The sequence below is a fragment of the Triticum dicoccoides genome, chromosome 7A (genome assembly GCF_002162155.2).
Source record: "Triticum dicoccoides isolate Atlit2015 ecotype Zavitan chromosome 7A, WEW_v2.0, whole genome shotgun sequence".
In the NCBI taxonomy this organism is placed as follows: Eukaryota; Viridiplantae; Streptophyta; class Magnoliopsida; order Poales; family Poaceae; genus Triticum; species Triticum dicoccoides.
This window is the reverse complement of record NC_041392.1, coordinates 747,103,056-747,115,926: the sequence shown is the minus strand read 5'-3', so window position 1 is coordinate 747,115,926 and position 12,871 is coordinate 747,103,056.

Below are 12,871 nucleotides of genomic sequence, written 5' to 3'. Positions count from 1 at the left end.
AATGTGGTGCACCCCTGCAGGGAAGTTGATCTATTCGAATAGCCGTGATCTTCGGTAACAGGACGACTTGGAGTTGTACCTTGACCTTATGACAACTGGAACCGGATACTTAATAAAACACACCCTTCCAAGTGCCAGATATAACCCAGTGATTGCTCTGACACAGGGCGACGAGGGGAGGATCGCCGGGTAGGATTATGCTATGCGATGATACTTGGTGAACTTACGATCTACTCTCTTCGGCATGCTGCAAGATGGAGGCTGCCAGAAGCGTAGTCTTCGACAGGACTGGCTATCCCCATCTTATTCTGACATTCTGCAGTTCAGTTCACCAATATTGCCTCTTTACACAGATACACATGCATATGTAGTGTAGATCCTTGCTTGCGAGTACTTTGGATGAGTACTCACGGTTGTTTTTCTCCCTCTTTTTCCCCTTTCTATTCTACCTGGTTGTCGCAACCAGATGCTGGAGCCCAGGAGCTTGACGCCACCGCTAACGACGACCAGGAGTAGTTTAGGTGGATCCCAGGCAGGAGGCATGCGCCTCTTTCGATCTGTATCCCAGTTTGTGCTAGCCATGTTATGGCAACTTATTTAACTAATGTCTGTACTCAGATATTGTTGCTTCTGCTGACTCGTCTATGATCGAGCATTTGTATTCGAGCCCTCGAGGCCCCTGGCTTGTATTATGATCCTTGTATGACTTATTTTACTTTTTAGAGTTGAGTTGTGATATCTTCCCATGAGTCCCTGATTTTGATCGTACACGTTTGCATATATAATTAGTATACGATTGAATCGGGGGCGTCACAATCTACCCGACGACGACTCAACCCAAGTCATCGGTAGGTCAAACTAGGAGGTAGGAGTAGTACTTGTCTGCCAGTAATACTAGTTGTCTGTGATGAGTATCCATGCGTATGCAAACAACCAACAGTGGTAAATGTCGTACTCTCTTCTCTCCATGTGATGGTGAATCACATGCAGCGTGGCAGAGCCAGGATTTGGTGCAATGTCAGAACATGCGTCAAAATCAAAATCAATGTTGTGATCTTGTTGTACTTATGTTCTTCCTATGTTCTGGACAGGATTTTGAAGCAAGGTGGTTGCTATCTCAGGCCGTTCCTCTTTGTGCTTATAGCGTTCCGCGGTGCTGTAAACAGATATAGATGTTGAACCCTCGTTTGTTCATGTCCAGCGTGGGTTCCTACCTTAGAACCGAGATGTCTTTTGTTGTATCTGTTGGTGGCCTATCTTGATTTTTGAGGTAATATCATTGGGAGTTATAAAACTTGCGTCGTATGTTTAGTTTGCTACTACAACTTAGAAAATACGGTTTTGTGGTTATCTAACTTGACTCAAGCATGCAGATACGGTCATAGTATGCGCATGCGGACATATGCACGTGTATGATCCCACATGTCAGTGAGTGATGGTGTTGGACCTGATGTATTTTTACAGAAAACACCCTCATAGATTTTTATTGGCGGGAAAAGTCAACCACAGCGAAACCCTACTACAGTAGTACACATATATGAGAAAATTAACAACAAAAAATGATATACTTGGACTCGAACCTGCGACCATCAGTTTTGACACGGGACGCTATAGCCACCAACCACTTAGGTAAGAATGTTTTAAAGCACAAACATTTCTTGAAAACAGGAGCATTTAAAAAATGATTTCTTTTAAAAGCAAGAAGATTTCTTCAATGTGCGAACATTTTTCAAAATTTGAACTTGTTTTGGAAACAAGAACGTTTTTTCAAATAGATTGCATGCCTTGGACAGGAACATCTAGATATTGCCGAAATCACTAGTTAGCAAGGGTACCCCTTACAACCTTTGCGAAGGTCATCCCCACCTTCTCTGGTGATGACAACTGGCACACTTCATATGTGCCACTGGTCGCAACTTGAAAGTTTGTGTTTATTTCACAGATTTGGTTTTTATAAATTCTTTAAAACCGTGTATCCAAATCATTAATCGTTTCGTCATGGGATCTCTCGTGTCGAGATCTTCGAAATTATATCCCATCATAATAGATTTGGATGAACTTTTTTCCCGGAAAAACCGAAAAGTTTGAAAACCAAAAAAAGGGAAGCACAACGGGAGGGCTGAGCCATGTATATCACCCGCAGCGAGACCGAACCTGGTCTAGCATGAACCTGCCCTCCCGTTGCTACTTATTGGGCCAGCCCAAGTAGTTTCTTCCCTGATTCTTCTTCGCTTTCTTCATTCTTTTCTTTTTCCTTTTAGCTTTGTTATACATTCTTGAAATGTTTTAAATACATATATTCAAAAACTTAATTTACTTTAAAAAATAAAAACGCTCATCCCAAATTCGTAAATGTTAATGTTATTATAAAAAATGTTGACGTAACTTTTCATAAATGTTAATAGCATTAAAAAGAATACTCCCTTCGATCCATAATAAGTATCATGGTTTTAGTTCAAATTTAACAAATGAATACAGGCCATTTTAAAAAATTATTACATTTTCAAAATGTACATGCAATTTACAAAATGTTGTATATTTTAGAAAAATAGTTCTAACATTCATATAGTATGTATGATTTTTGTTTAATGTTCACACGTTTAAAAATATATATTTGTGATATTTTGGAAAATGTTTCTACACTGTAGAAAAGATTCGTAGTTAAAAAATATTTTGTACCATTCAAAAAAATGTATGTGACATTTTAAGAAATATTCACATGCTTCAAAAATATGTTAGTGATATATTTAGAAAAATGTTAATATATTGTAAAAAAATTGTTGGCGCAATTTCCTTAGTTGAAAGCAGAGGCTATATATTTTATTGTAAAAAAATAGAACACTCCAACGTCTGTAGCTATATTTTTTTTGTGGCACATGCTTCATATTTATGTTAGAAAAAATTATGGTCAAGGTTGGACTCAAATTTCAAGGGGTGGATGGGGTGAGTAAAATTTTATTTGCTGAAATTCAACCAAGGCACACCGAATTGGGAGGCAAAAGATGAATTGTAAGTGTAAATTCTTCATGTAAAAGGCCATCCATGGTGGGATAGTCAGAGAGGATGATAGTCAGAAAGTTGAATACTGCCAGAGATTGATAGTACATGAGTAATTCTTTAGCAGCCTTCTCTGCAGATCCTGAAACTAAACATGATAAGGCGTCGAGTAGGAGAAGAGACTGACACTCTTTACTTATGAGGAAGGCTCAAGCAACCCGTCAATAAGTTGGAGCAACCTTTTCAACCCACTGCTCAAGCCTTCCTTAGCTGAAGAAATGATGAAGTCCTTCCTTAGCTGCAGAACATCTTTACTCTTGAACCGCAGGCTTTCGAAGATCCTTCTCTCTTCTTCTTCATCTTGTTGTGAATCTTGTGGGTCTTGTGGCTGAAACTGAAAAATGATAAGGTGGCAATCAGGAGAATGTTAGAGCGCATCACTTTACTTAAGATGAGGTAGCGGAAACCAATATCTCACCTGGTAGCCTGGGCTGCGACGCTTCTTCAGCCCAGCTCCACACCACCACTTGGAAGTTGGGCGGGATTTAACCCCAACGTACGGAAGGTCTTCCACGAACTCCACTCTTTTCTGCAGCGACTCTTCAGTCACATACCGCATGCAGGTTTTTCTTGATCCTATCCTCAACGCTGCTCTTCGCCCGGTCGACAGTCTCCATCGATAAATCCACACCACCCCCCAGTCCCCACCCCTGCCCCCAAGATTTCCTCGCCGGTTCGACCGTACTCGACATGGCACGGTGGTGGCAGAGTTTTCCTCTCCGTGCGGTTTCTTGGAGTCTTATTACCCTTGGCATTATTTCCCTCCTGTTTCATGCATGGGAGGCATTGCCATAAACTCTTGCATGTTTTGGATTGGGATCAAATACGTCCCCAAGTCAATGTGCCAGGGTATGGAGTGACTCCATTAACGGACTGCTTCCGTTTAAGGAGAGTTACCCTCAACTCTTTGACATTTGCAACATCCCTGAATGTACTATCAAACAAGTGCTGAATGTAGATAGTGCTTCCTTCTTTAGAAGAAGGCTTACTCCTATGCTGTCTGAGCAATGGGGGGCTGTTTTGGATACGGTTAATAAAATTCCCTTAACTGACAAGGAGGATCGAGTGGTTTGGAGTCTGAACCAGAATGGTAACTTTAGTACCAAATCTGTTTATAAGTTGCTGGAGAAACCCCTCAGTAGGTGCCATTATAAATGGATTTGGAAGGCCAAAATCCCACTCAAGATTAAAAATTTTATGTGGCAACTTTCGCAAGATGCGGTGCTGACTAGACAGGTGATGCGTCACAGGAATTGGTCTGGGAACTCTGTTTGTTCATTCTGTAACGAGATTGAGACTTCACAGCACTTATTCTTTACTTGTTCGGTCGCCAGGGTGGTGTGGCGATCTATTGGGGTGGCCATTGGTACTGATAAGTACCCTGATAACTATTGGCAATTCTTTGCTTGGTGCTATTCCTTTCTTCCAGGAGGAGACAAGTTTTATACTGTTGGTCTTGCTGCCACCTGCTGGGCGATCCGGCTTGCTCGCAATAAGGCTACCTTTGAGAAAAAGCAAATTAAGTCTCCCTTTGAAATTGTGTTCTCTATATGCTCTTTTCTTTTGTATTGGATAGGACTGCAGAAGGGCGATGACGCTGACAAGCTTCGCTCAGGCGCCGAGATGATCAGGACCAGCACGATGCAACTGATGAGACTTTGCGGAGCCAATACCCAGCCAATTGGAGGAGCGTGAAAGATCGTGGGGGAGGTTTTCTGCTTCAAGGGCGCGGCGATGGAGTCCTGCCTGGAGGGCCATCTTCCTCATAGCAGTTTCCTCTCTCTTTTGTTTTCGTGGATACTTTTGGTGTGTTGGCTTGTTACCCTCTCTGGGTGTCGTGGGACTTAGCTCTCTGTTAATTGTAGGTGTTGCCAGGTTTTCGCCTCACAGCGCTCGGGTCGACGGCGACCTGAGTGGCAGTGGGTTTCCTGGTAATGCTTGAACTCGCCTTACCTCTTTCCCTCCCCCTGACTCTGTATTCGAAACTGGTTGTATTTCCGTTGTTTGCAATGGAAAGGGGTAACGCCCGGTTCAAAAAAAAAATTGTTAACAATGTTACCTTGAGAGGGTTATCATTATCCATATTGGGGTCTGGAACACCAGCCCTTGTTGGCTGCACCGGTTGCAAGTCTTGCTTCATTTCTGAATGCACCGTGTGGGCCAAGATCAACGCGCTCTTTACCGACAACAAACTCCAGCGCCTTGTATTCTTGCAGCAGGAGTTCTTCAGCTGTCACCAGGGCAACTCCATCATCGACGAGTACTGCATGAGGCTCAAGATGCTCGCCGACGAGCTTCGCGACATCGCCGCTAAGGTCTCTGACGACCTCATGCTAAGCACCCTCACCGCCGGGCTTAATGAGGACTTCGGCAACGCGGCTTCCAACCTCACCCTGTTGCCGCAACCCACTTTCCAACGCGTCGTCGCGTACCTCAAACTTCAGGAGCGCCAGATGATGAAGCTGAAGCAGCGGGTCCAGCACACCGCTCTCGCCGCCGGTACCACCCACGGCGGCCCTGCTCCTCCGGCCGCCCCCCGCCAGTCCGCGCCGCCGGCACCCGCCGGCTACTACCCGCTGCCGCCCGCGCCCCCAGTGCCTCCCTAGCAGCCGCAAGGTGGCGGGGGCCGGCGCAACCGGCGGGGTGGCGGGGGCCACCGCCAGCAGCAGCCGCAGCAGCAGCAGGCGCAGGGCACAGGGGGTGCCCCACTTCCAGCAGCCGCCTCCACCATGGGCCGCCGGGCAGAACCCATGGACGGGCGGCGTCCACGCCTATCACATGCCCGTCCTGCGGGCTCCTGCAACGGGTCTCCTTGGCCCCCGTCCAGCGGGCCACCAGGCGTTCGTCGGCGCCCCCTACCAGCCCTACGGTGCCCCGCTCGTGCCGCCACCCCTCGGTGGCTACGGCACGCCCGCCCAAGCGCCGCCCTATGGAGGCCAACTGCCGCCGCCGGCACATGCACCGTGGGACCCAGTCCTCCTGGCCGCCCTACACCCGGCGCCGTCGCCGAGCAACTATGGCGGTGGAGGCAACTGGTACATGGACTCGGGTGCTACTGCGCACATGACAGCTCATCCCGGTAACCTTTCCTCCTCCACTCCCGTTCACACTCCCACTCGAATCACCGTTGGCAACGGTTCCTCTTTACCCATGACCCATGTCGGTAGCACTAGTTTTCCTTCTAGTTCCACACCTATCACTATGTCTAACGTTCTTGTTTCACCTGATTTAGTCACTAGCTTAGTCTCTGTTCGTCGTCTTACTCGTGAGAATCTTCTTACTATTGAATTTGATGGTGTTGGTTTTTCTGTGAAGGACGCCGTACCCGGATGGTGCTTCACCGATGTGATAGCCCTGACGAGCTTTATCCCGTGCACGCCGGCGCCTCCACTTCCACACCCGTCACTCTCTCCACCGGCGTCGACCTTTGGCATGCTCGCTTGGGCCACCCCAACCCCGCCGTTTTGCGTCAGATTCTTAGAAGTTTTTCTTTCTCATGTAATAAGCTCGACGAGCATACTTGTGAGGCTTGTCGTTTGGGAAAGGACGTGCGTCTTCCCTTTAGTGCGTCTACTTCAGTTTCCACTTTTCCGTTTCAGTTGATTCATAGTGATGTTTGGACTTCCCCCGTTGCGAGTAACACGGGCTATCTATACTATTTGGTGATTTTAGATGATTACTCTCATTATGTGTGGACTTTTACTCTTCGTCATAAATCCGATGCTTTAGCCACACTCACCACCTTTTATTCCTACATCACCACTCAGTTCGGTCGCCCCATACTTGCACTCCAAACTGATAACGGAAAAGAGTTTGATAACGTCGCTCTTCGCTCACTTCCCACCTCTCACGGAACCACCTCCCGTCTGACATGCCCCTACACTTCACAGCAGAACGGCCGCACCGAGCGCATTCTACACACTCTTAATGACTGTGTTCGCACGTTGCTCTTTCACGCTAACGTGCCCGCTCGGTTCTAGCCCGATGCCCTCGCTACCGCCTCTCTCTTAGTCAACATTCGTCTGTGTCGTCCCCGGTGGAACTACGCCCCTCACCACCTTCTTTTCGGTACACCATCGTCCTATGATGGTCTTCGCATATTTGGGTGTCTCTGTTATCCCAGCACCGCATCCACCACGCCACACAAGCTTGCACCCCGCTCCGTCCCATGCATCTTCCTTGGCTACCCTCCCAACACCAAAGGTTACCGGTGCTATGATCCTGTCACTCATCGTGTGTACACCTCGAGGCACGTGTACTTCGTCGAGACGGTGTTCCATTTTTTTCAACTTCCTCCGGGCGCGGCTCCTTCGGCTCCGGCCCCGGCGCCCCCTACCTGGCGCGATGCGCGGCGGCACCCCCCAGCGTCCCCCCGGCCCGGCGCCTTCTGCTGCCCCCTCCCGGGTTCTCGACTCCCTCACCCGAGGTTGAGTCCGACCGGGCCCCCGGGTCCCCGGCTCCCTCGCCCGAGGTCGAGCCCGCGGGCACCCCACCCGCCACTCCGGCCGGCGCCGCTACTCCTGCGACGGGCTCGACCTCGACCTCGCCCATCTCCTCCTCCGTGGCTGGCTCGGCTGGCACCGTCGCGGCTCCTGACACCGTGGCCCCCGCCTCTGATGCCGCGGGCCCCGCCCCTGACACCACGGCCCCCGCCGTCACAGGCGCCCCTGTTGTGGCTGTGGCCCCCGACGCCGCTGTGGCCCCCGCTGCCGCTGCACCCGCCGCCCTCGCCGGCCCGGTCACTCGTGCAGGAGTGCATCGGCCGAGCACGCGCTACTCCTCCGACGAGTATGAGTGCGCTGCCTCGACATCGACGCCATCACCCATTCTCACCTCCGCTCGTGCCGCCCTTCGGGATCCCCATTGGCTGGCTGCAATGCAGGAGGAGTTCGATGCCCTACAGCGCAACCGCACGTGGCATCTTGTTCCGCGACCCCCTCGTGCCAACATCATCTCTGGCAAGTGGGTGTTTCGCCACAAGACTCGCCCGGACGGTTCTCTTGAGCGCTACAAGGCTCGATGAGTGGTTCGTGGCTTTCGGCAACGCGTGGGCATGGACTTCACCGACACCTTCGCCCCGGTTGTGAAACCGGGCACGATCCACGCCGTCCTTCAGATGGCCGTCTCACGCGCTTGGCATGTGCATCAGTTGGACGTTTTCAACGCCTTCTTGCACGGTCATCTCGCCGAGCAGGTGTTCTGTGAGCAGCCTACTGGTTTCATCGACGCCGAGCACCCCGACTTCGTGTGCTTGCTCTCCCGCTCTCTTTACGGGTTGAAGCGGGCACCTCGGGCTTGGTACCAGCGTATCGCAGCCTTCCTGCAGTCTCTGGGCTTTCGGTCCACTCGCTCCGATGCCTCACTCTTTGTGTATCATCAGGGAGCTGACACTGCATATCTGCTGCACTACGTCGACGACATCATCCTCATGTCGTCCGCCCCCGATCTCCTTCAACGGCTGACTGCTCGTCTTCGTGATGAGTTAGCCCTCAAGGACTTGGTGCCCCTGCACTACTTTCTCGGCATCGAGGTGATCCGTCAGGCTGACGGTTTCTTTCTGCATCAGCAGAAGTACGCCCACGAGCTCCTTGAGCGTGCCGGTATGCTTAATTGCAAGCCGGTGCCCACCCCTATCGACACGAAGGCGAAGGTCTCTGCTCTGGAGGGGTCTCTCGTGCCCGATGGAGCGTTTTATCGCTTTATCGTCGGTGCTTTACAGTACTTGACGCTGACTCGCCTCGACCTGTCGTACGCTGTTCAGCAGGTGTGCCTCCATATGCACGCCACGCGTGACTCTCACTGGACTTTGGTGAAGCGTATTCTCCGTTATATACGCGGCACCATGTCCTTGGGACTCACCCTGACGGCCTCCGCCTCCATCGACCTCGTGGCCTACTCGGATGCTGACTGGGCTGGCCGCCCCGACATGCGACGCTCTACGTCAGGCTACTGCGTCTACCTTGGGCCCTTGTTGATCTCTTGGTCATCGAAGCGGCAGCCCACGGTCTCCCGCTCCAGCGCTGAGGCAGAGTATCGCGCCATGGCTAATGTCGTGGCCGAGTGCTCTTGGATACGTCAGCTGCTCCAAGAGTTGCTTTGTGATGTTCACAAGGCCACTCTTGTCTACTGCGACAACGTCAGCGCGGTCTACCTCTCCGCCAACCCAGTGCACCATCGACGGACGAAGCATATTGAGCTCGATATTCACTTCGTGCACGAGCAGGTTGCCCTTGGCCGTGTTCGGGTTCTCCATGTGCCGACAACGCAACAGTTTGCTGATGTGATGACTAAGAGATTGCTTACTCCCGTCTTCGAGGAGTTTTGGTCCAGTCTATGTGTCTCTAGCGACGCTTCGACTGCGGGGGGTGTTGAGTATATATTTTGTATTGCACGTGTATTGGAGTTGTGGCTCACCTTCTAGTTTTGTATAGTTGAGGTAGAGGCCTTCCCTTGTATTATATATGCGTGCACCAGCACCTCGATCAATATATCGTATTGTAAATTATCTGTCTACAGTTACCTTGAGAGGGTTATCCTTATCCATATTGGGGTCTGGAACACCAGCCTTGTTGGCTGCACCGGTTGCAAGTCTTGCTTCATTTCTGAATGCATGTCACTTTTTGCCACCTACAACATCACATGATGAGAAAATGAGATACGTGCTGACAACGAGTTTGAGTAGAGCATTCATCACCCTTGAAGGCGGCAAATATAATAGCTCTCCGAGGAGTCGCCCAGGTGAAAGTGGCTGGTGTAGATGGCTACTCCTCTTTCTTTGGGGATACGAGCAAGCTTGGCTTTTCTATTGTTCAGCCTGGAATTCAAAGAAAAGGCTATTACTACAAACAGCTATAGCAATAAATAAGTACTCCCTCTATAAAGAAATATAAGAGCGTTTAGATCACTAAACAAAATATAAGAGGGAATATGAAGGAGGACTAAGAAGAAAGCTAACTTGGCCCTACCAATTCTTCAGTTGCGATGATGTTATCTCCGCGCCCTGAAAAGTAAGGCCGCATTTTCATCAATCATACGTACAAAGCCGCCCAAAATAGTTAGACCCCACCTTATAAAACTTTACCCAAGCGGAAAAGCAGCATATATATATATATATATATATATATATATATATATATATATATATATATATATATATAGCAATACCTGCCCACTCAGCTTCTGCGCCCATGTCTGAAGCGAAGTGGCATTCTTGTGCATCTCAGGCTCATCAACCAGAGCATTTTCGATTTCATTTACCTGACTGTCATTCATAATTGTTCGCTTCTTCCCCTCCTCCTACTACTACTAGGTTGCCTACTATGATTTAGAAGGATCATTGAAAGTGAATTTGCTTGAGGACACTGAAATTTAGAAGGATCATTGTAGATAGAAACCTAATTTATCCCTTGGGAATCAGAGAACTGTGTCCCTAAACATAAGGATTTGGTTTGTTTGTGGCTACCTACTACGATCTTAGAGATCAATGAGTAAAAGCAAACAAACCTGCGATGTTCCCGGTCCAACTTGCGATTTACACCAGTGATGTAACTTAAAAGCAAAATCACTGCAGAGATAATAAAAGAAAACTTTAGAGAAAAAACATCAAAGAAGCTTTCAGGTGAGTGCAACAAATTCAAACAACATATTGACTAATAAAATCAGGCATAGAATGAAAAAAAGTATATAAAAATATTATTTCTATGTGGCACACAATGGACTAGTCAAAATGGCATTACCCACCTTAATAGGTGCACATCTTCCTCATTTAACAAGTTACCAGGGATTAATGATTTAGCATAATGGCACAAAGATCCTGTGAAACCCACGAAAGAAGGCATTAGATATGCAACATAAGAATTAACATAATCACAGCAAACTGTAAAACAAAAATACAAGAGACTGTACCCAAGTTTGTGCAAACTATCGTGGCCTCGTCAGATGCTAGCTAGATGGTCCAATGAATGCTTGGGACTCTCTGATAGGGAATCTGCAGAAAAGATGAATAAAATAAAATATGCCAAAGTAACAGTTTTGTGGTTGCTAAAAAGACTATATAACGCTGTCAAGGTAGGTATTAAAAAGCAGTCGACTTCAAAACTTACAGTATTAGTTATGAAGGAAGATCTGAAGTTTGAATCGTCAGAAAAGACATCAACGAGACGCAATGCACTTATAAGCACAGAACCCATGGGGTAACTCTTATCATGGGAACTGGCAGCAGGTTTTTGTTTCCTTCCAAATGCGATCTTCAGTAAATCAAGAACCTACAGTAATCATTGTGATAAATTGATATCAATTGAATGATATTTTCAGATGCTGCAAAAAAGGATTAATTTCTCCCCCTGGCTGTGGTCAGCCCTAGGAGAACTAACCTCCAGTGCCAAAATCTGCCCTAGTTGCATGCTTTTCGGTACAGAGGCAACTTCATCAAGGTAATAAATACTTTCAGCTTCACACAGTTGTAACAACTAGAGAATGACTATAGCAGGAACTAGCTACTAACTCAATATTGGCAATAGACAGTAGTAGTACTTGAATTAAACAACGTAATTCAAGACTCATGACAAACTTACAATACAAAGGATTTTAGCCTTTTGTCTGGAAATGGAAGAAGCGATAACAATTGATCCTTTCAGACATTTCGGAACACCTAACTTCAATATCGTTAAAGATAGTGACAGTATACCTCCATTTCTACAGAGCTCCTGCATTGATTTAGTAACCTCTTAAGTCGAAATTCTCCAAGGCCATACCATGATATACAGACACTGAAGGAAATATGCCCTAGAGGCAATAATAAAGTTGTTATTTTATATTTCCTTATATCATGATAAATGTTTATTATTCATGCTAGAATTGTATTAACCGGTAACTTGATACATGTGTGGATACATAGACAAAACACCGTGTCCCTAGTAAGCCTCTACTAGACTAGCTCGTTAATCAAAGATGGTTAAGTTTACTAACCATAGACATGTGTTGTTATTTGATGAACGGGATCACATCATTAAGAGAATGATGTGATGGAAAAGACCCATCCGTTAGCTTAGCATAATGATTGTTAAGTTTTATTGCTATTGCTTTCTTCATGACTTATACATATTTCTCTGACTACGAGATTATGCAACTCGCGAATACTGGAGGAACACCTTGTGCGCTATCAAACGTCACAACATACCTGGGTGATTATAAAGATGCTCTACAGGTGTCTCCAAAGGTGTTTGTTGGGTTGGCATAGATCAAGATTAGGATTTGTCACTCCGAGTATCGGAGAGATATCTCTGGGCTCTCTCAGTAATGCACATCACTATAAGCCTTGCAAGCAATGTGACTAATGAGTAAGTTGCGGGATGATGCATTACGGAACGAGTAAAGAGACTTGCCGGTAATGAGATTGAACTAGGTATGAGGATACAGACGATCGAATCTCGGGCAAGTAACATACCGATGACAAAGGGAATAACGTATGTTGCTATTGAGGTTTGACCGATAAAGATCTTCGTAGAATGTAGGAACCAATATGAGCATCCAGGTTCCGCTGTTAGTTATTGATCGAAGATGTGTCTCGAGCATGTCTACATAGTTCTCGAACCCGTAGGGTCCGCACGCTTAACGTTCAATGACGATTTGTATTATGAGTTATGTGTTTTGGTGACCGAAGATTGCTCGGAGTCCCGGATGAGATCACGGACATGACGAGGAGTCTCGAAATAGTCGAGAGGTAAAGATTGATATATTGGACGATAGTATTTGGACACCGGAATGGTTTCGGAACGTTTCGGATATTTATGGGAACACCGAGGGGTTACTGGAA